Consider the following 24,399-nt stretch of genomic DNA (forward strand, 5'->3'; position numbering starts at 1 on the left):
ACAAACCTATCTACCTGCCTATACCACTCGACGGGCTTTTCTCTCAAACTAGGGAAATCATTCGTGAATGATAAAATATCCTGTCTGGTCCATGGAACATGTACATATCCTCCTCCAGGTATTTCTCTCATAGGATAATTATCCACTGGTTTCTCTTTTTCTCTCACTGGAAATGCTGAATAAGTTGTTCTATCTTCAGCCTCATCTCTTTTCTTGTACCACCTATCCTTCCACTTTTCTACATCACCCCATCTTCGTAATAATGCTACCATTTCCTTAATCTGTCCTGTTCTACCAGTAGCATTCAAATTCTCAATATCCTTCTCTGTAAAATCCATTCTATAGGTTCTTTGTAAAGCTTTCACTTTATCAATGTCAACTCCCTGCTCATTCGCTATTGCTCTTAGCCTGTCATGTGTATTTCTTGCTCTCCAGGTAATGCTCTTGCACATAAACATTAGCTCACCATCATGATGACTCTTCAGAATTTCTGTTGGAACTGTTCCTGTAACAAGCTCTTCTAGTTCTACACGCAACCTAGCCACGTCAATTACTTGTGAATCTTTATCCTTTTTCTGTAGAACTTTCATCCAATCATTCAAATCCTCAACTGTTATTTCAGCAGTTTTTCTCACTGGAACCACTCTCTTCTGCGGTTCTAAAATTGGCATCCCTGAACAACTAGCTTCACTAGCATCCAATATTTCACTACATGTGTCATGTCTTGATTGTCTCAGGTCACTTCTTTCTGCTCTTTTGCCTGAATCTCCTGAAGGACCAACTGAATTTGTTAAATTATTCCCAACATATGGAATCACTAGTCCATTCTCACCTGTCCTCTGTTTGTCAAACACAGGCATAACCGGACCTATTGTTACAGGCACCGTAACAGCTTCTAGATTCTTCGTTAACTCCCTAATCTTCTCAGTCAGCTCTGTTGTAGTTCTGGCTAATTGTCTGGCACTCTCATCAAGGTAATGATCACTTCTTACCTCAGGTGTCTCATTTTCTGTGTCACTAACACAAACTGTATCTCTTATCGGAGAAACAACTGGTGTACTTTTATCCGGTTCTGGTCTATATGGAGGTGGTCTTTTGTAAATCATGTCATTCAAGACCTCATCCTCATACTCATTAACTCCATATTTTCTCATTTCTGACTCAGGAACCCTTTCTGCTCCTCCTTCAACTGTTCTCATCGGATATAATCCCTCTGACATACTAACATCTCGCCACCTTTTCATTCGATCATGATGAGTCTCACGATCATGTCTTCTCCCAAACATGTACCTGTAGTACCCTCCAGATCTCTGTTTTTCTCTCTCATGTACTTCCTCTTCCCATTCCACTAAAGCCTCGAACTGTGTAGGTCTCGGTTTCGGGTCCAGACATAACATCTTTTCCCGTAAATTTCTCAACACGGCCAGATTAAATGAACCATGTTCTGGAAATGCTAGAACACCATCTTCTTTAGTATACCTAACCCAATTCTCCAACCATATACAGGTATGAAACCCATGTCTTGCAGCCATGAAAGATGCAGGTGTTTTCGGTGGAGGTAACAACTCGCCCTCTCTCGTTTTAACATCTTTATCCTTGCTAAACCACTTTTTAATTTTACCAAAAAATGTTTTCTTCTTTTTCTTTTCTTGGTAATACATTTTAGCGTTTACAAAAAACTCTCTACTCTTTCCGTATTATAAATATACAATACGAATTTTTCAACCAATAGCAGCGCGACTCACACTAACGCACCAATCCTGGAACGTCTACGTCACTATATAGCCCTTCCATATCTTGCGCGGCTCACACTGACGCACCAATCCTAGCGCGAGCACTATTCTGATCTATTATCCAATCAGAGCGCGGTCTTTCTGACGTCAACAGTCGGTGCAGTTGCTTGTCTCCTGTCTTCTGTCACTCGTCTACCCCTCCTTTACAAAATCTTTTCAGTAGACTTCGTGTCAAAATTTCTACAAAATCTATTAGTTACAACATAAAAACATCTCCATTGTCTGCTTCGCTAACCACAGAATAGTAAAAGAAAGTCTATTTCACAAGAAACCTCTCATTGACCCAGTAGCATTTCCTCTACTCTGCCCTACTAACATACATTCATTAACTGTTTCCTCTAGGACTTGTCCAAAGAGTCTTACAATCAACTAAATGTACAAACATTCACGCACATTCATACAAAGAAATATAGTACATACACACAGAATCCTGCTTCCCGAGAACAGACAATCTGCTCCACTACAGAATTATAACATACATCAACTAAACAGCTTTCCTCTGTTCAGTTTCCCAAATAAGCTCAGAGAATACCTATTACTTCTCCCGCGATAAGCTTTAACGGTAATCCTTACGGATCCCTGGGACTTAAGACCAGAGTTTCACAGATAACCTTCACTATCATACACACTTCTTATATACCAGAAATATCTAATAGTAACATACGACGATGTCACTTATTCCGAACCCAGACAATGTGACGCGCAACTTCAATTGTCACACGTTATTCCTTACAATTCCGTCTTTCCCGAGAGCAGCATATACTTCCCTCTGCCCTACTACGGAACTGCTACCAGCTCCCAAGTTCCAGAAGCACTACATATAACTCAACATTACGACTCCAACATATAGTATTAGTATATATACCAACATCAATCAATAATCAATAATCAATAAGCTAATGTACATGCAATCTTATCAGATCAAGACAATCATCAATAACCATCCTACTCTGCTACCAGGAAATTGATAGAGATCAGGGTGTGCATAATATTCCCACTACCACAGATAGAGTAATCTCACAGTTACACGCACATACATTCATCATACGCTAGGGCCCATTTCACTAACATACGCTCAAATACTCTACCAGCAGCAATGAACCTGTGGAAAGAAAACTCCTAGTCACCCTGCATCTATATCGAGGTCGATAAGACCTGGTTATTGTGACTGTCCTTAAACATAATCTATACAACTTATACGAATAATCAAAATATAATACACAATAATTGACAAGAAATAATATCCAACACCATGTTCAAGTTATATTGCTTTATCTAAATTAGTCAAATGGAAATCAAGCAGCATAAATCATTTTTCTCATAGTTACCTATTCTAGCTAAATGTCAGAACGGGTCAGGACAAGTCTCTCGGTAAAGTCTCTCAAGACGAAGTCCCTTCAGCATCAATCCTCAGCAACGTAGATTCGGTACGCGGCAAAGGCAAATGGCAAGTGGCAAAAGGAGTGGGGGCAACCCTCCCTAGGCTAACAATTTTTATACTAAATTGAACAAAAGAAAGATACAAAGAAATGTCGTAATGTCCGCTGGACCGCTGAGCAGAGCGAGAAGGAAAGGATGTAACATTGCAACATTCAAAAATCTCCGCTCAGGAAAAATCACAAAATAAAGACTACAGAACAGGAACCAAGAATTTTAAATGTATCTGTTAGTTCTACTTCTCCTCGGCAATGAGACCAATGCTCAGAGTCTTTCTCTAAGGCTCCTTTGTTTTCCCAAGGCTGCCAAGGACGTTCCATTTCACTCGAAGATTACCCCGGCTGCTGATGTCCTCACGGAAAATTTTATACGGCAAGCAAGGACTGTGGTCAGCTGACTTCAGGACCATATTCAGCAGGGCTCTCTTCCATCACAGTTTTCTATTTTCAATTTGAGGCCAGGCTTACAAAATCGGCCATCTTTAACCAGGCCGCCATAGGCCACAATAGACCATCTTAATTAAAAGAAACAAAAACAACGTTACCACAGCATAGTGATTAAACAGTGTTAACCCCACTAATACCCTTATGTGTATGCATCTATCTAGCACTTGCAACATAGAAAAGCATTAATTCGGAAAGCATTTTGTGCTCAAAAATAAACAGCACATAGCAACGTTTAAACATGAAAACACGCACGTTATTTTTAAACAGCACATTTATGCACACCCACGTGTAACTCTCTCTTGTTAGAACAAACGGATTGATTAATATAAACGCACTTGCACAAGACAAATAATTAATTGCTAGTAATTAATAAAATTAATATGACAAATAGACATGCCAGAGCTTCAAAAACCAGCAAATTTTCAAACAGAAAACTCTGCTCCAGCACCAGTACCAAGAAAGTTAAAGTTGCCAGTGAGAAGAAGAAGGCACTGCCACTTACCATCACCGGTATGTCGCCCAGTACGTTTTTTGGTAAACCAAAAATTGCATCTGCAGAAGCGGTGTCCGGGGAGAAAGCTGGGAGCAGCACCCCTGCATCAGCGGACCAACCCCACCAATCTAGGCCCAAGCCCATGTCTGTCGCAGAGGCAGCCAGTTTAATCATGACAACGCCGATGGGCAGTGAGGTTGAAATTGACTTATTGTTATCGCAAAGTAGTATCCAATCACTGCAAGAAACGCAGATAAGTGGGCAACAACAGTTGCAACCACCACCAATAGTAGTTGTTTCTCACAAAGTAGGGGCAGTTCAGGAGATCAAGCTTTCTGCTGAAGAAGAAGAGCATGCCACTCTTTCAGAAGATCTGTTGTCTTACAGATCCCAAGCAAGGAAAAGGAGGGTTAGTCCATCAACTTCTTTTCCAAGCCCCCCCCTTCCGATGATCTAGACACCACTTGGATCCCGCCTCAATCTGAGAATGAGACACGTCATGCCCATGAGACAAGGCTAGGGAAAAGGAAGGATCCGAAAGCCTTAGAGTTATGGAGATAGATGTAGAAGAGGAGGATGATGACGAGCCAGTCATCATGGACGTTAGGCTCGCTGCAGTGGAGACCGACATTACCCCATCCCAAAATGAGGGATGTGGTATGGATACCACCAACACAGATACCACCAACACCACCTCCAGCATTTGACAAAGTACCAGCAGCGACCTACATCCACCACAACCACCTTAGTAGAAATAGGTACTGTAGAGAGTCAAATATCACACCCACCTACCAGTTCATCTGACATTGCCGAGTGGCACCAGAAGCAACAGAAAGTTGACCTCCCCGGTTTGTGACTTCTTTTCGGTTAGCCAGAAGGTGGTGAACATAGATATATGCTCCATTTGTGGAGTAGGTGTTAGTCTGGGTAAGCTTGGTACAAACTATGGTACCGGAGGCCAAACAACCCATCTGAGAAAACACCACTTGATCCAGTGGTAGGCACACCTTGGCGGCCAAAAAACTGCAAGTGTTGTTGGTGGAGGGGATGAAGATCCGATCACAGTGGAAGGTGAAACAGAGGGAGACATTTTCTCCAGAACACAAAGCAGCCCTGTCCCCAGCAGTGCAGTGGTACTTCTCACATCATCATCAGCAACATCGCAACAACACAAGAGTCAGGTCGAGACATCAAGGGCTCCAAGGCAAGAGAGTACTTCAACAAAAAAACACTCATTGAGCCTAACAATATCTGGTCTCTAGAAGTCACCTGAATCAGTGGCACCAGAAAAGAAAAGAATCCAAGCTACCATTCTCAGCATGTTTAGGCCAGCGGGGCAGTACAAATGCAACCATTTAATGGCCCGTTTGTCCATAGCGAAGCTGGCTAAAATGTATGCGCTGGACCTCCTCCCTTTTTAGGTCTCGGCTAGCGAAGGCTGCGCTTGCGCAGTCTCGCTCGCGAGATATAATGACTTGGAAAAGAGGGGCTTGAACCCGCCCCTCTTCTCCCCTCTTCTCCAGTGGCTGGCCTCTTGAATGCTGGCCAGCCATTGGAGAAGAGGTCCGTCACTCCGAACAGGCCCCGTCCTTTTCGGATTCGGGGGCGTGTTTTTTGCAACTTTTCTAATTATCTCCTCCAGCCAATGGCAAGAGGAGATAAAAGCAAAACACGCCCGAATCCGGAAACGCCGCTGCCTTTCTCCGAGGCATTTCTGCTTCGCCTTGGAGAAAGGCGGTGGTGTGCTGGTTCAGTTCGTGGGCATGTTATCAATGAAAGGCCTTGAATGCTAGTAAGAATTACTCTCGACACCTCTGCCCACCTCTGCCAACTTTCTGCCTACCCACCTGCCCCCTGGTCGTGCCTCACGGGGACTGAAGCCGTGGTTCGCCCACACTCTGCTGCGATCAGTAGACTTCGCGGTCATTATTGACTTGACTTTGTCTCTCTCGTTCCGCGCTTCCATTCATGTCTGCCTCTCTCGTTTTGTTCATGTCTGGAAGCCTCATTCCAGTTACCTATGCCTCTCCTCTCTCTGTTCCCTCCGCTTCTGTTCCTCCTTGTCATCGCCGGCCCCCTCCTCCGCCATGCCTTTGTTTACCCCTCCCTCGGTGCTCCCACTCACTCAGCATGCCTCACAGAGACATCCACTCACAATGGCTGAAAGAAGCCTGCTGCACTGCAGCGCGGGGCGCTTCACGCGGGAGAGCACGCTCTCTTGCTGGAAACGCCGGGCCTGCGAGGGGGAGAGAGAGAGGCCAGGCGTGCTGATGACTAAGAGGCACACACAGGAGAAGCGAGCAGAACATTTCCCATCGAATCAAGAGAAGAGTTCGTGCTGCGGTGCCGAGCGATCCTGTGGCGCGAGAGGGCACACAGGGCATGAGAGAGTGACTGGACAGAACTGTGGAAGGGCGGGTTACGGAGACTCCCTAGAGCCAAACAGTAGGGTTGCTGTGAATTTGCCGCTGCCCATTCCCACGGCTGCCTAGTCTTGATTTCTCTACATTGGTCGTTCTTCCACCACCCTTCTTGTCCTATGTGTGCCTCATTCCAGTTACCTATGCCTCGCCTCTCTCTGTTCCCTCCGCTTCTTTTCCTCCTTGTCATCGCCGGCCCCCTCCTCCGCCATGCATTTGTTTACCCCTCCCTCGGCGCTCCCACTCACTCAGCATGCCTCACAGAGACATCCACTCACAATGGCTGAAAGAAGTCTGCTGCACTGCAGCGTGGGGCGCTTCACGCAGGAGAGCACGCTCTCTTACTGGAAACGCCGGGCCTGCGAGGGGGAGAGAGAGAGGCCAGGCGTGCTGATGACTAAGAGGCACACACAGGAGAAGCGAGCAGAACATTTCCCATCGAATCAAGAGAAGAGTTCGTGCTGCGGTGCCGAGCGATCCTGTGGCGCGAGAGGGCACACAGGGCATGAGAGAGTGACTGTACAGAACTGTGGAAGGGCGGGTTATGGAGACTCCCTAGAGCAAAACAGTAGTGTTGCTGTGAATTTGCTGCTGCCCATTCCCACGGTTGCCTAGTCTTTATTTCTCCACATTGGTCGTTCTTCCACCACCCTTCTTGTCCTATGTGTTTACCTCATACTTGTACGTTATTTTCCATCCCTGCTGTCTCTCCCTCACACTATTTCCCTTTCCCTATCTCCTTTCACCACTTTATATCTCGCTTCTGCTCTGGTCCAGTCAGTGCCAGTGCTCACTACTTGCAAACACCGGCACAAATTAAGCACCGAGTGTAATAACAGCAGGGGTGCAATGGGGTACTTTTACAGTGGGGTGGGAGAGCTTGTCCTTATCTACAGGTTTCCTTTGTTGCCCGGAACTCTCTGTGTGGGTGGCTCTGTGTGTGTGGGTGGCTTTGTGTGTGGCTCTGTGTGTGGGTGCAAATGCAATAGGTATCGCATTTGAGAGAGATTAAGCTATTGACATTGTAAATAACAATGCCGTTTCTTTAAATATTTTAAAAACAAAAACATAAATAAAAATAATGTCATGAGCAATGCCAATAGCTCTAACTTTAACAATGCCGAGACCATTGCATTGTAAATGCTTGTTCTTTGTGGAAGGGGTGGGTTTTCTTGAATTTGTGGTAGCCATCTGCCTGAAATGAAAGGTCCCAGCCTGTCCTATCTTGCACGAGTTGCTGTTTCAGCACTACATCATGATGTGCTGGAATTGCTTGGACAAGCTTTGCAGCAGAGTGCTGTTCACACTATCCACCTGATGACAGACATGTGGAAAAGTTGCCAAGCCATTGATTACATGTGTATCACTCCACACTGGACCTCTTTTGTGGTGGTTATAGAAAAGATATCTGCTGGTGTTGACACTGCTGACATTTTAAATGGCGCTCAGAAGCATGCTACTGTAGCTATGTTCGCCATAGAGAAATCCCGTACTGCTGCAAACATTTTGGAAGACTTTAACACTTGGGTTTTTGAATGGTTGTGACCAAGAAGGCTTGACATTGGTTTTGTTGCCAAGGACAATGGCAGTAACATAGTTAAGGGCATGGTCGATAATGGCTATTTCAGGGTCCTGTGTTTGGCACACTGCATTAACATCATTGTTCAAGAGTCAAGACTTTCTGAAAAAAGAAGACAGAGTCAAGCAAATTACTGACCACCTGAAGAAGAATCAGCACACATTTCAGCCATTCTTTTAAAGCCCGGAAGCAGCTGAGGATCATTCAACGTGATAATAGAATGCTAGTTAAAGCACTCATCCAGGAGGTGCCAACACGTTGGTACTCAACTTATTACATGCTTGAACGTCTGTTTGAGAAGTACAGACCAATCAATGAATATGTCATGCAAAGAGGGGATGCAACTGTGAAAGGTATGATCATTGAGATGGACTAATGGGGCCTAGTTAAATGCCTGACAGAGATGCTGCTTCCTTTAAAGGTCTTCAGAGAGGTGTGGAGGTGTGGAGAGGTGTGGCTCACTGGTTAGAGGCGGCAGACCCGCAAGCAGAGAATCGGCCAGGGACCAGGGTTCAATTCCCGACGCGGCAGGGTCGTGGACCAGGGTCAAAACGGACTCGATAATTCTCGCCTCGGTACCTACTCTAACCAGGAACACACTCGGCAACTCTGGGCATTAGCTTGCCTCATCTCCACAACGGCCCCCCACATTCGCCAGGGATGCCTGGTTTCACCTTGGAGATACCCTGGAGGTACCATCTCACAGGGATAGCCAGGACGGGTTCCCCAGCGGTCTACAGCGCCAGGACGCCTCAGGGCAGCAGTGCGCTTTACAAGACACATACATTTACATACATTTACACGTGAAATCAGCAAGGAGGACTGTACCACAGGCCAAGATACCCATTGTTGCACATGCTACAGTAACAGCTAAAGGAGGTGTCCGCAATGTATGCAGGTGTGAAAGAAAAAAAAGAAGCATATGAGTTGGTGCAGAGCTTAATCCTTTGCTTATCTGAAAATACAAGGGTGCAATGAGGCATTGTGTCATCCAATCATTACATTTGTGCGCCAATTCTTGATCCACGGTACAAACCATTACTGCACACTTTCATTTGTTTTTCAGACGGGGATGTCGCCAACTACAAAACTTGGATAGCTGTGCAAGCCAGTCAGCTAGATAATAAACGGCTGGGAATTAGAGGCCTGCTCATCCATGGCACAACAAGCAGTGCAGGGTAGCCTTCAAGTTCAACTTCAGAGCCTGAGGGCAGTGCGGTTGACTCACAGCAGCCAAAACCACCAACAGCAGCAAGAAAAAAATCACCAACAAGACCAGGAGCATCAGCACCAAAATCGGCAAAGGAATGCTTTCTAATGGCAGGGCTTAAATCCAGTGCTGAGGCAAAGGCAAAAGAGGCTGAGCAAAGTGGAGCACACTTGACCATTGAGCGGAAGGTTCAGGCCTATCTGATGACCCAACAGAGGTTTACTTTGATCAAAACCCATTGCTGTATTGGAATGGGAAAAGGCCCCAATGGCCAGTGCTCAGCAGGCTGGCGATAAACTATCTGGCTTGCCCCGTATCAAGTGTCTCTGCTGAGCATGTTTTCAGTGCTGCTGGTGCCGTTCTGACAGTGAGAAGGACCAGTCTCTTGCCCTAAAACGTGGAGGGTTTACCATGATCAAAATGAATCAGCACTTTACACCACCGGATTACACCATACTTGAAGTACCACAGAAGGAAGATGACAGCGACTCAGGTCATAGAAGCAGTGTGTTAGGTAACCTACTTCTGGGCGAACCAGCAGAGTGTGAGGATGAGCTCTACTTCCCTGACAACTAGGCTTTCTAGTTACTTTCTTTCTTTCTTTGATGCCCCAAATCCCCCCCAAAAAGATATAGCTAAGGAACATTATTTACCTGATTATTATTTCTGTGTGTCTGTCTGGTTCACAAATCCATCCCCACTTTCTTACTCTTTTATTGCCGGATTGGAGTCGCAACTGTGTGCAGTCAGTGAAGAAGTAAGTCCCGACCCCCAACTCGCCCTAAAGCCATTTCAATCATGCCAGACATGGGATGGAGAATACAAACAAATGTGTGCATGCCTCCAACTTGCCTCCAACCCTGGGCCCTGATTATCTATCTATCCTTTCCTAGCCTAGAGGGACTGCCCCGGAAAAACAGGTAAATGATGGCATGCATTGCAAGTTGAGTGATTTTTGTTTGTTGTGAATGATGTCTACTATTCTACACACAAAAAAGTGACTCAAGTCAATCTTTCCTTTCTTGCTGTTCAATAACAAAATAGTTCTACTACAGGCTACACCATACTCTTAGTCAGAGTCAGGAGGATCAGAGATGATTGATGGAATGACTCAGGGTGTGGGTGTGAGCGTGACTACTTCGAGAAATGCCACCAGAAGAAGATGGAAGTTTTCAAATTTACTGAAGCCATCCGATTTGGTTGATGAGGACTTTGAAGTGGCCTAAATGTAAACAACAACACCAGACCAGACATACATGTCTGTGTAATGGTGGTGGTGACGACGAGTGTGGTGTGTGACTGACAGCGGTGCATTGATTTTTTACTTCATTTGGAAAATGATATGTTGCTGTGTTTGTGTGTGTGTTCAGTGCTGTCTGGCTCAAATTCAAAGCTGGGTGAAGGTTGGGTGAGGGGCCTGTTGTTGGAGGTAACTGCCGGAAACAGACATGATTTAGCCCTGCCGCCTCTGAAAGTCTTCTTGTTGCACTCCTTATGCAGTTTAACTTATTTCCTTGATTTTTCAATATCTTTTTTGTTTGTCCATCTATAGGCCCTTTACCCTGTGCCATACTGCAACAACAAAGCACACTTACCTTACCAAACTGCTACCGCCGGGCACCCAGGCTTGACGGACGGACAGTCCAAGAGGAATTCAGAGATGCCACTCCCAATTTGGCAATACAGTATCAGTTTTCCCCTTCAATCATTAGGACTGTGTTTGTTATTTATGTTTGCTTATTTGACTCCTACAGATATTTTAATTTTATTTGCTATCTTTCAAAGCCCGGTATAACAGAACATAATGTATGTAACTTGGGTCTCCCAGGTGGCAGACAGACAATTGCATATTTAATATACTGCCCTTTACTAGTCTAGTACTAATCATCACCATCCATGCATTTCCTTTTCTTCCCATAACAGATTTATGATGGTCGGCTGCCAAGATAGATGTGTTGTCCATGTGTAGTACTTGTCTTAGTCAAACCTTTCCATCAATTCCCCTTCCCATCCATTCATTGAACCCCTAACCCTCTTCCCAAAGGCTGTGTGATTTATTGAGGTGTGACTAAATTAAATGTATACCATTAATTGATCACACACTTGCTGGGGCGGATGTGGTGAAAGCAACACCAACTCAAGGCAGGGTGAGGATCTTTTTCTGCTCTAAGTATATATAGCCCACACTGGCAATAGATATATTAGATTGCCCACCCATGCACAGTATTTGATATTCACTTTTTTTCCAGAGGAACATAATCCATCATAATTAAATGCCAGCATCATCATCCTTCCGGGACTAAAGGATATGCTTGTCCACTTCATAGCTCGAGTTAACTTCAGTTTGTAACTTGTGCTAGGCTAGCGCACCATTCTGTTTTATTTTACTTTAGCATTGCTTATCATGGTTTCTCGTTTGGCAGTCTTCTTCTTGTGTACTATACTTCTACTAGTCGTTCTCTAGTCTCCCTCAGGAGACTGCCTCATTTTCTTTTATTTTGCAACTGCTACTGTCTACTACCATCACTACCATGGCCCCTTGGGAAACCAAACCATCACCATGCAGCCATCGCTTCGCCTAATAAATCACAGGTAAGAGAAGAAGTATGGCAGATTCATTGAAGATGCAGTAATCTATATACAATGGAAATTAATTAACTCACACACCCATACCCCTTCTTAGTCCATAGGGGTAAATGTATAGTTGCAGACTGCATAGACTAGGAGGAGATAGTAGTAGGACAAGTGAGGATACCGCATCTATCTGTTGGTGTGTTACACAATATCAGAAGATTTCAAAAACTGGCTGCGGCCCTGCTGCAAAGGAAACAGTGCAAAGTAAAAGAGTAAAACCCCTAGAAAAAGTTTACATCATATGTATTGTAAAACAAAAAATGTATTCTCCTAACAAATATAAAACTAGAAAAGCCCAGAACACCTGGCCCACCCCCTCACTAACCTCAATCAATGTCCAACGAAATTGTCCAAATGTCCGTAAAACCCCAATCCAATTTCCCCAACTCCCACATCACACCCTCTCTCCAACAGGTCCCACCCACAAAACAAAACATTGAAAAAGAGGCAAGAGAGAGGCCTAGCAGCGGGCTAGGAGTCGGTTCTTCCTCTCTGGGCTGTCAAAACGCTCCTCTATCCGGCTTTCAAGGTGAGCAATCCTAAGGAGCATGCAGTGCTGAAATGCTCTGTCACTGTCAAGGGGGTAGCAGCAGTAGAAGATGAAGAGTGGTGGCGGGCGGCTGCCGGACCATGGCGCCGTACCACCGGAGGCACTACTGGGGCCTGACTGGGGCCCTGGACATTGCAGGCTGCTGCTGCCTCCTCCTCCTCCTTCTCCGGGACCACCTGCCGCAGATATTCGTCTTTTATGGCCTCCAGCTTTATTTGCTGGGTCCTGGCTGCACTCTCCCACCTGTCAGATGTTGGATTGGCAGGAGTAGCTATATCATGAAAGAAAAAAGACAAACTGTAACCTGTACTCTTAACAAAGGAGTAACACATAAAATTATTATATAGTGGCACAGTAGCACTAGCAGTACGTAACATTTGCGGTATCCTCGATGCCTCGGCCCCTAAGATTTGGATGAGATTAGAGTTTCAGGCATTAGGCACTATGGAGTAGACAAGTATTATTCTTCTCTCTCTTGGTTAGCTAAATTAATCTTGTAGGCATGCCAGCTCAGCTTGTGCCCTAGACAGACATATTTGTGTCGCAGACTCGTGTTACTTTACTACTGTCTGCAGGTGGGGCAGCGGTACTACACAATTATCTCTTTTTCTATTATGGCCATACTCTGTTAAATAAATGGCAAATGCTCAATTTCACTTTCACCCTGACTACTACAAGGCAGAAGTTATGATTTCTAATATGAATGATGATATACGGCACAACGTCATGTGATGTCCGGTACTACTATTGTAACCATTCAGCCTATAGGCCCCCCATGGCTTACACTGTCGAAATGATGACATAGGTAGGGAGTGAGTGGGCCTCAGAGTCAGAGGGAGGCGATTGATGATCGGTGGGTACATATATAATATATATATATGTTGTGCTTGCAAACTACTGTGAGTCAAGGAAGTAGTCTGAAATACAATCTCAAACCTTTGAATCAAAAACCTTGAAAAAAAAAACATTCCTTGTTCATTCTTCTTCCCAGCGATTTTTACATTTATCATTGCATTGTTCTTGTAGCATTATTTGTATTCTTCACCCTTGGCTTTGCTACTCTGTGGTTTAATTTTCTTTTAAATTTTCTCCATCCAGTCTTCATCTATGATTGAATACCATCCAGGCATCCATCCATTCAAAAATGGCTGTTATTCTCAACAAACCTTTCACCAGCATACATTTGTTATTTAACCACCCATGTGTCCTTGCTTGCCTTTAAGTTTGACCTATCGAACTCCCCCGGAGGATTCCATTCACCCATACAGTTTTACCCACCCAGGCAGGCATCCTTCCTTTCACCTTTTACCCATCCTTCAACTACCCATTCATCCTATCAGCCACCTATATGCATCCCGGGCACCCTTCACCCACGCATTCTTCTCTGCCAGTCAAATATTACATGTCACCCGTCCTTCCTCCTTCCATCCTTCTTTCCATTTTCCATCAACCCACCAAGGTCTGACTCTCAGTCTTCTTCAGTTGAAGAGAAGAGGCCATTAGTTACTCAACTCCCACTAAAGGTAATGCTAAGTAAAGGGTGTTGTCTTCAACTGTTCACAACTTAGTCTCAACAATATAGCGTACAGTGTACACCCTTGCAGCAAGTGTATAAATTTGATTGTCAATAAGCAAGGAATATGACTTACCACCGCGCGCCACTGGTGCTGGTTCATACCCTGAAGCTGCTGCATCTACTCCCAGGTGGCTGGCGTTGCCTTCCCTGCTGGCCCCGCACTGGTGGTCGGTACGCCTAGTAAAAACATTACACATTTTTTAGATGCCATATACGCCTCCCCCTACTTATTGTTTTCACTAACAAGATTGAAAATACAATACATACACCACACACATCACTACAATTCGGGTACCGACGATTAGAGTAGACAGTATATCCTATCAAAAACAAGAAAAAATCAGGTTAGGCATTTTGTTGGTTGCAATTTTTGAAAAGCCTCTCAAGAAGAGGACAACCCAAAGGACTAGACTCAGTGGCTGGAGCTATTGGTAATATCAGAGTTTTTGAAAAGAAAAAGAGTGGCCAACTGGGCGGACAATCGGATATAAGGTCCTTTGTTGGAAAATGTAATAGTGTCATTCTCCTCATACTTCCTTCCAGCCAAGGTGCACGGTAATCAGTTCACCATCAACTGCTGCTAAAAATACTAGGCCTAGACGTGATGAAGACACAACTTTGGAGTATCTAACCTGACCATAATTCACTGATTGAGCATGAGAAAATAAAAGAAAGCCTTCTCATCTCAACAAACATGCATAGAATACCTTACTTGGGCATACAATCTGCACAGCAGTGTAGTAGCACTAGCACTAGTAGTAGTAAGGGTTGTCTGAGTCTTACAGTACCACCACTAGGCAGTTCAAAACATATATAAGGGGAGAGGGAAAGCTTACTGAAAAACCAGAAGAAAGCAAGCTACAGACAGACTAACACAGAGTCAGTGGCAGTTTGAGGTTAAAAAAGACACAAGAAATATAAATAACTAAGTTAGTAGATAATGCAGGGATAACAAGAATTTAGAAACAGATAGATCGAAGATGATTTGGTAAAAAATAAAATTAGGAAACTGAAATAGTTCAAAATAAGGAGTGGTAAAAGTTAGGGATATATATATTAATATTAACAATAGAAGGAGTTACTGGGGCCAGCAGAACCATCAAATGAGGAGCGTTCCTGGCCCTGGATGCTGATGATCATGTAAGACATAATTAAAGATACAAAAAATGGTTGATGTTAAAAAAATATTAAATAATCGCTCCAAAAAGAGTTTTTGATAGGAAACGGCAATTGCAACAACATTGACCTTTCCTAAATCAGATCGACTAGTAGTAGACTTTTATCACAGTCGCATATTGTCCTATCTTTATTATTCCACAGGTCCATTCCGATTCCTGAATCCCAAACCTACCTAGCACGCCTATTCCAAAGACTTTGGAATGAATTGCAAAAAAATTATATTTGCTTCTAATTTCCTATCTCATTGGCAATCATATCAACCCCCTTTGATGGGCCAATTCACTAAGTCTGCATTCAGTCATAAATGCATAGATGGACGCATGCATATTGCATGTAACTACACCAAATTGGTTGGTTCCTTTTCACTCACTATACTAACTACAAAAAAGGTTCTACTAAGGAGTCAAGGACTGAAGTGAGAGGATGCGGGCCACTAAATTACTAACTAATACTGTGCCACTGGGCTCTCCCCCTGCCCCAGACCACTGCGGATCACTCCTCTCTAGGGGAACGTTTATCCACTCAATCCGCGTCAGTGAGTCAGTATACTAACATTGATCTAAAACTTATGCTTTTGAATACTCGCTCTGTGAAACAACATGAATTCCAACTTTTAGATCTCCTTTCCGACTTTAAACCGGACGTGTTATTTCTTACCGAAACTTGGCTGCACGAAGGTTCTAACCCCACTATTGCCAATGCCATTCCAACTGACTACCTGATTTTAAGGAATGGTCGGGTAGGGGGCGTGGAGGAGAAGTGGCGATCATTTATAAAAATACACTCACTTGCTCCACTCTCCCGAACTTGGATTTAGAGAATACGGAAAGCATAAGGTTCCTTCTAAAAACGTCTCCACAGCATTCTATTGCTGGGGCCTTGGTCTACCGGCCGCCTGGGCAGGCTAAAGGTTTTCTGGAAGGTCTGAACTTTGCCATTTCTCCCCTGGCTGCCAAATATGAACACTGTTTAATCTTAGGTGACTTTAACATTCACATGGATGTGCCCCATAATCTGGACTCGACAAAGCTGTACGATTCTCTAAATATGCTTCAGCTCTCTCCATATGTCACCCACTCTACTCACGATAAGGGACACATATTAGACCAAGTCTTTTCTAATAAATTTATTGAAATGAACACACCCTTTCCTGTAGCCTGGTCTGATCACTATCTACTTACCTTTAGCATTAAAGAAACACTCGCTACAGCATCCAAGTCTTATGTACCAAGATCTAGCAGCTTTAGGTCATTCAAATCAATGACCCCGGCTGTTGTAGGAACCTTTCTGAAAACACACCCTTTCTCATTTAAGGACAACCTTGCAGCTGATTTATCTTCACTTGACAATTGGCTTGAATCTTGTGTGGACAATATCGCCCCCTTACAAACGCGAGTGGCCAATAGAGGCAGACCAACTGCGCCCTCGTTTACTGAAGACCTTAGGAAGAACAAGAGCCACTGCAAACATCTAGAAAGGATATGGAGACAGGACAACGATACATGCGCTAAGCAAACTTATAAGATTGCATTAAAAGCATACTATAATAAGATTCGCTCGGGAAAAATGAATTTCCTTAACACAAAAATTGAGAAAGCAGGCAACAAAAGTGAAGAACTCTTTAGGGTTGTAAAAGATTTTACGTCCCCTAATGCCTTAAAAAATCCCTTCACTCCTACCAAAGCTTGGACTGATGGCATTGCCCTATTTTTCTTCAATAAAATTTCCTCTCTACAAACCTCTTTTGAAGTAGCTAGCCCTAATTGTGATACAAATTTGGATTGACTTCTCCAGCAACCACCTCCTACGGTAAACTGCCTACTACATTTCCCTGCAATTCCTTTAGAGAAATCTCTTCACCTTCTCCACTCCCTTAAGTCAGGCTTCCCAGCAGACCCCTGCCCTGCAAAAATCATGGCCTTGATTGCTGAGGTAATTAATCCGGCAGTCAATAGGGTACTGAATCTCTCTCTATCCACAGGGACAGTTCCAGAGCATTGGAAACTGGGTAAAATTCTTCCCCTGTTAAAAAAACCTTCCCCGGACCCTTGGACAGCTAGCAACTACAGACCCATCTCATTGCTTCCTGCCCTATCCAAAACTCTAGAGAAATATGTTAACCAAATTCTCGGAGAGTTTGTAGAATCGAAAAATATTCTCCATCCCAGTCAGTCTGGTTTCCGGGCTAATTTCAGCACCGAAACCGCTCTCCTTGAGGTATCGGAATCAATAAAAGGCACTTTGGATAATGGCGGGCGAGCTGTGTTGGTACGGCTCGATTTATCGGCAGCCTTCGATATTCGTACCCCACGACCTTCTTCTCGAGCGTCTCTGGAGGTGCGGCATCGGACACAATGCCCTACAATGGTTTCGGTCCTATCTAACCAATCGACAGCAAACTGTCTGGTCCCCCCCATTTGAGGCCTCCATTCAAGCAATGAATGTAGGGGTCCCCCAAGGCTCCATCCTGAGCCCCACATTGTTTAATGTGTATGTGGCTCCTCTGGCACTGTTGGTTGAATCTTTCGGCGCCAGAATCGTCTCTTATGCAGACGATACACAACTGCTATTCACATGTGCTAAGGGTGAAGTCCTGGACGGGAAGAAGATCAAGCTCTGCCTCTCTGCGGTTTTTAACTGGTTTAATGCCAACCACCTGAGATGTAACTCGGATAAATCAGAAATGATTTTCTTCGGTGATGCACCGGATGATAATTGGCACGATTGATGGCCATTAAATATGCCTCCGCCCACTGACCTGGCTACTACGGTTAAAAACCTAGGGGTGAAACTGGATAGTAAGCTCTCCATGAATGCCCAGGTCCAATCAGTGGTGGGCACATTGCAATAATGATGTCTCCACGCACGCCTTAGTTGATATAGGAAGCTTTATTTGTACAGAGCTTCAAAGAAATCATCCATACATGTAAACCTGGGTCTAACCGTCTCCTCTAGAATCTGGCACACAGTCAGTGTTCCAGATTCTAGATTCAGCAAAACACCACACATTTCCCTCCTTTAGAAATACAAAACAAAAATAAAAAAACAAACATTTTTAAATATATTATTACACACCCATTATGCAAACAATTTGATCAATATTTACACTGCACCAAAATAACCTACATCAATTAACACAATAACATGAAAATAATTCTTTCTTACTTACAAAATAATCCCTATATCTAACAGGCATTTGTCTTGACCTGTGCACATGGTCTTTTACCAAACCACTGACTTTTGGTGAAACACCCCTTCTCCAATTGGTGATATTGTCAGACAATTTGGGTAATACAATATCATCTGAACGAGATGCCTCTTTATCAGGCCACAAGAATTGTGGTACTTTAATCACTTTGGATAGACTCCACACATTTCCATCAGATAACTCAACCACCTGACGACCAACCCGAAGTACTCTTAGTGGATGAGAATAACGCGATTCACCAGCTTTAACCAACCTCCCTTTCTTCACACGAACCCAATCGTTGATTCTAACTGGAGAGATAACATCTTTATTCAAACCACTTTTATCCATTCCAACCCTGTCATCCTTGTAAGTACCTATATCTCTCATCCAGCCTTGAGTCAAATTAGATATACACTTCCTCCCCCTCATCTTCTCAAAAGGTGACACATCACCCGTGCTCCTAGGTGTATTCCTGTAACTCCACAAGACTTCACTGATAGCTTGACTACAATTTTTTCCATTAGAAATTGCCAATTGTAACCCTTCCTTAAAAACTTTGATCCACCTCTCAACAATCCCATTACTTTGGGGATAATATACAGAAGCACGTTTGTGATTAATCCCATGTCTCTCAAGAAAACTTTTCATTTCCATAGAAATCAACTGTACCCCATTATCTGTCACCAGAAATTCTGGAAAACTCTCCCTTTCAAATACCTCATTCAAAAATTTAATAACCACACTAGAAGTCACCTGAGGCACAATTTTAATTTCTGGCCATTGTGATAATTGATCAATTAACACAATAGCATACACTGGATTGTGACCTAAACAAATAGGGCCAGCAATATCCAAAGACACACACTGCCAAACTCTAGTTGGCCTAGACACTGGTAGATGATCATATGTCAAACCTTTTTGTGATTTATCACTTACACTACATTCTACACAATCCCTAACCTTGCGCTCAAAGGCTTTGTCCATGGCTGGCCACCAGAATTCACTCCTAATTCTATGTTTCATGCTTGTCATTCCCGGATGACCTTCATGGGCCATGTCTAAAATTGTTTGTTGTAACTCAACCGGGACCACTAACTGTAGACCCCTCATTAAAATATCCTCTTTAAGAGACAACTCATGAGAAACTTGCCAAAATGGACGCACCCATTCCGACACCTCGGCTTTCTTTGGCCACCTGGATTTGACGTATTTAATCACTTCCCCAAGAACAACATCTTTCCCACACGCAACTTTCCACTCCTTCTCTTGAATACAACCATTAGACACCTCACAAATAGAAACCAACTTCTCCAGATCGCTATCCTCTTCTACAACATTGTCATCCACAACTGGCAACCTTGACAAACAATCTGCCAAAATATTCCTAACGCCTGGAATATATTCGACATGAAAATGAAAATCTTGTAATTTATATTGCCATCTGGCAATCCTAGACGTAGCTTTACCACAACCTCTTGTTGTGAAAAGATCTACCAACGGACGATGATCAGATCTGACTTTAAATGTAGTACCATAGACATACTTCCGAAAATATTCTATCCCCCACCAACAAGCAAGTGTTTCTTTTTCCAAAGTAGAATACTTGCATTCTGCACCCTTCAATGGTCTTGATGCAAACCCAATGTTGACTAAATGCCCATTCTGATCTTGCATCAACACTGCACCTAACCCAACATTGCTAGCATCAGAAACAATTATTGAATCGTACGCAGTATTGAATGTGGCTAGAGCAGGTGCAGATGAAATATCCCTTTTTAACATTTTAAACTCATTTTTACAATTGTCATCCCAAACAAAAAAAACATTTTTTTTAAATAAATTTCTCATATGCTCCGTTTTGTCAGCAAACAATGGTATAAATTTAGCATAGTACTCAGCTAACTCTAAAAAGGATCTTAACTGATCTTTGTTCTGTGGATCAGGAGCTTGTTCAATAGCCCTGATTAAATTTTGTTTGGGCGACACCCCACGTTTGTCAATTGAATGCCCTAAATAATCAACTGACTCTACACCAAATTTACACTTTTCTTTAGTCAAAGTTAACCCATTATCTTGGAGAATGCACAAAACCTTATGTAATATATCCGTATGTTCAGTGGAATTGGCAGCAAAAATTAAAATGTCGTCTTGGAAATACAACACATTATCCATGTCCTTAAACAACTTGTGCATCAATCTTTGAAATACAGAGGATGCCAAAATTAGCCCGAAAGGCATCCTCTTGTATCTAAACGCACCTTCGGATGTAATGAAGGACGTTAGATGTTTACTTTCCTCATGTAATGCAATCTGGTGGTAAGCATTAGACAAATCCAAAGTAGAAAATATCGTTGCACCCTTCAATTTGGTGAACATCTCACTGATATTTGGTAACGGATGTCTATCCACCCATACACTGTCATTTAGATCCCTCAAGTCCACACATAATCTGACTTTGCCATTAGGTTTGTGCACGACTACCACTGGACTTAACCACAAAGATGATTCTATCTCTTCTATGATATCCAAATCACAGAGCCTTTTAAGCTCCAGCTTAACAGCCTCTCTTAAATGTAACGGAACATTCCTAACTTTATGGACCTTAGGTACAGCATCATGTTTTAACAATATTTTATGCACAAAATTTTTTAAAAGCCCCAACTTTGTTGTTGAAAACACACTAGGAAATCTTTTCTCCCACTCAGACGCAAGATCAATGTCGATCTGCCCAATCAAATCCGAATAACTCCGAACCTGATCCGGATGATTAGGGTCTAACCTAATCATCAGATCTCTTTGCTGAGGCCATCCCAAAAGGCACGAACCTTCCTTGGCAACATAGATTTTTGAAGTAATGGTTTTACCTTTGAATGTAAGAGTGGAAGTAAAATAACCAATTACATCAATGGGTTTCTTTCCATAGCCAACCAATTTGATATCAGGAGGTGATAGACACACATCAGGAAATTCTTTAATCCATTCATCTCCTATAAGTGTGTGTCTAGCACCAGAGTCAGCCATTACCCTCACATCTTTTCCTCCAATGGACACCGTACATAATGGGGCATCTTTCAAATTGCTATTAATTTCATAAACCGCTAACATGAATTCATCATCATTAATGGCATCCTCAACTTCTTTTATATGCTCATCCTTCTGAGTCTTATGTTCAAAACTTTTATTTCGTATCTTATTTTTGTTTCTGCACATCCTAGTATAATGCCCTTTTAATCTGCAATATCTACACACTTGACCTATAGCAGGACACCTTTTGTCGTTAGCCAAGTGACCTGATATACCACATTTAAAGCATATATACTCTTTTTTCTCTTGCGTAACTTGAGTTTTAAATTTGTCTTTGCTAGCTGTCGAATCCGCAGCATTCATAACCTTGACCGCATTGACTTGTGATGCTTTTTGCTCAGCAAGTTCTTTTAAACCCAACTCCATATCTTCGAAGCGATGAGCAATATCCATAGCCTTATCCAAGGTCAAGTCTTCAGCAGCAAGTAATTTTTCTTGAAGTTTCACATTGGCAACTTTATGCACCATTTGATCTCGCAGCATTTGATCATGAAATGAAGCATAGTTACATTTGGATGCCAAAATTCTTAAGTCATTTACAAATGTGTCTATAGATTCATTTACCAGCTGACCTCTGCTAAGAAATTTATGACGTGACACTACTTCGTTGATTTTTTTTATGTAACGTTTATCCAATTTGGAAATGGCTTCTTCATAAACATCAACATCCTCTTCTGATGATGAAATGCTATTAGAACAGGGTGGGAGATGGCTTAACACATATCTTCCCTCAGCACCCAAACAATGTTTTAATATGGCCAGTTTCCTTTTATCAGTATAGGCTTCACCGCCTATGGCTTCAAGATATGCCTCAAAACCTTCTTTCCAGCGTTTCCATTCCAACACTGGTTCACCAGGAGATGTCAAAAATGGAGTGGGAGTACTAAAACCCTCCATTTATACAAAATTAAATATAATTTAGCCAAGAATTCACTGGTGCTTCGTTTATACTGAATATCAACCTTTTTTTTTTTTTTTTTATGTATATATATGTGTCACTGTCATTAATGCCAACACCAGTTAAAATTTTGCACCTTAACTATTTTCTTCGCAACATTTTAACTCAAATCCAATTGCTGTGCACATCAGCGATGTACATGTAATGTTACGCTCGTATTTTCACAAAATCTTGTTTCTAATACAGTTGCTGTGCACATCAGCGATGTACACGTACGATTTCACTCGTAGTATGCCTTAAAATGGCCGACACGTTGCGTGCATGTGTCCCAAAGTATGGCCGCCACTTTATGACCTCATCACGCCAGAACGCGCGCTTGCGCAGAGCTTCACTCCAGCCGTGAACTCGAGCGAAATAGTTAAAAATAACTATGTGCCTCACCGAAGATCTTGTGAACACCGGATTTTCGACAAATGCCTTCCGCTATACTTCTCTTGCATCAGACACGGTACCGGCTCACTCACTTCGAAGATTGACGGTCGCTTGATCTGCAGCTCGCAGGACTCCAGGTTTACTTTTCCATTTCTTCTCCACTTGTTCTCCAATCGTCGCCAATGCAATAATGATGTCTCCACGCACGCCTTAGTTGATATAGGAAGCTTTATTTGTACAGAGCTTCAAAGAAATCATCCATACATGTAAACCTGGGTCTAACCGTCTCCTCTAGAATCTGGCACACAGTCAGTGTTCCAGATTCTAGATTCAGCAAAACACCACACACATGCTTCGGCCTGCTCAGGATAATGCGAAACTTTCTTCCTCTGCTCTCCCAGTCCCACAGAAGGATAGTTGTGCAGGCTCTGATTCTCTCTCGCCTCGACTATGTGAATGTTCTATATCTAGGTCTCCCAGAATATCTTCTCAATCGTCTCCAGGTGGCTCAGAATGCCGCTGCCCGAGCGATTTTTCTAGCGGATCGGCGTTCCCACACGACCACCCTCCTGAGATCACTTCACTGGCTTCCAGTACGCAAGAGGATACTCTTTAAAGCACTGGTACTGGCCTTTAAGGCATCTCATAACATCGGCGCCCCCTATTTAAGTGCTCGCTGCCAACAGTACGTACCTTCACGCACGCTACGGTCTTCATCCGCCCAACTGCTCCACACTCCCAGGTTCTACTTCACACGACGGGGAGGTCATTCCTTTCAGGTACTTGTGTCCGCACTATGGAATAATCTTCCTATTACACTGCGCCAGGAAAATGATCTTTTGTGCTTTCGTCACAAACTAAAAACATTGCTGTTCCTCTCATCTGTGTCTGTGGTATGCGATTGCTGAGTGCTTTTGTTACGGGTCCTATGACCAGCGCCGGGACACTCTTGGGAGTAGCCGTGCGCTCAACAAATACCCAGTAACATAACATAACATAACAAGTAAACTAACTAATTACCACTATCTTAGTGACAGGGCAAAGTAAGGGAGTCTCTCTAGTGTGCATTACCTAACTTAAGTTCTCTTACATAATCAGCAATAGCGAGCGCAAAGTTGCAAACAATTACGATTAGGTAGTGCTGAGCACCTGTCTAGAATAAATCATGTGACATAATATAAGATTTTTATACGTAACTTACCTGCATGTGAGCAGCAGCATTCTTGCTATTTGGGGAAAAAAATAATATTCGCAATAACATAGAACACAAAATAATAATTATAATTAGCTACTTACCAATCCCTGCAACCTCAACACCTAGCACCTAGCAGGTCCACCAGGTCCTGCTCTCGGTCCAGGATATCGGACCACCGATACGTCAGTTGGTTATGGGTGCGCTGGATCCCAGCGCAGCAATACACTGCTCGGCGCACCCTCGCCCACCGCTGGTGATGCCCCCAGATACCGTACCCAGACCC

The sequence above is a fragment of the Triturus cristatus genome, chromosome 11 (genome assembly GCF_964204655.1).
Source record: "Triturus cristatus chromosome 11, aTriCri1.1, whole genome shotgun sequence".
Taxonomy (NCBI): Eukaryota; Metazoa; Chordata; class Amphibia; order Caudata; family Salamandridae; genus Triturus; species Triturus cristatus.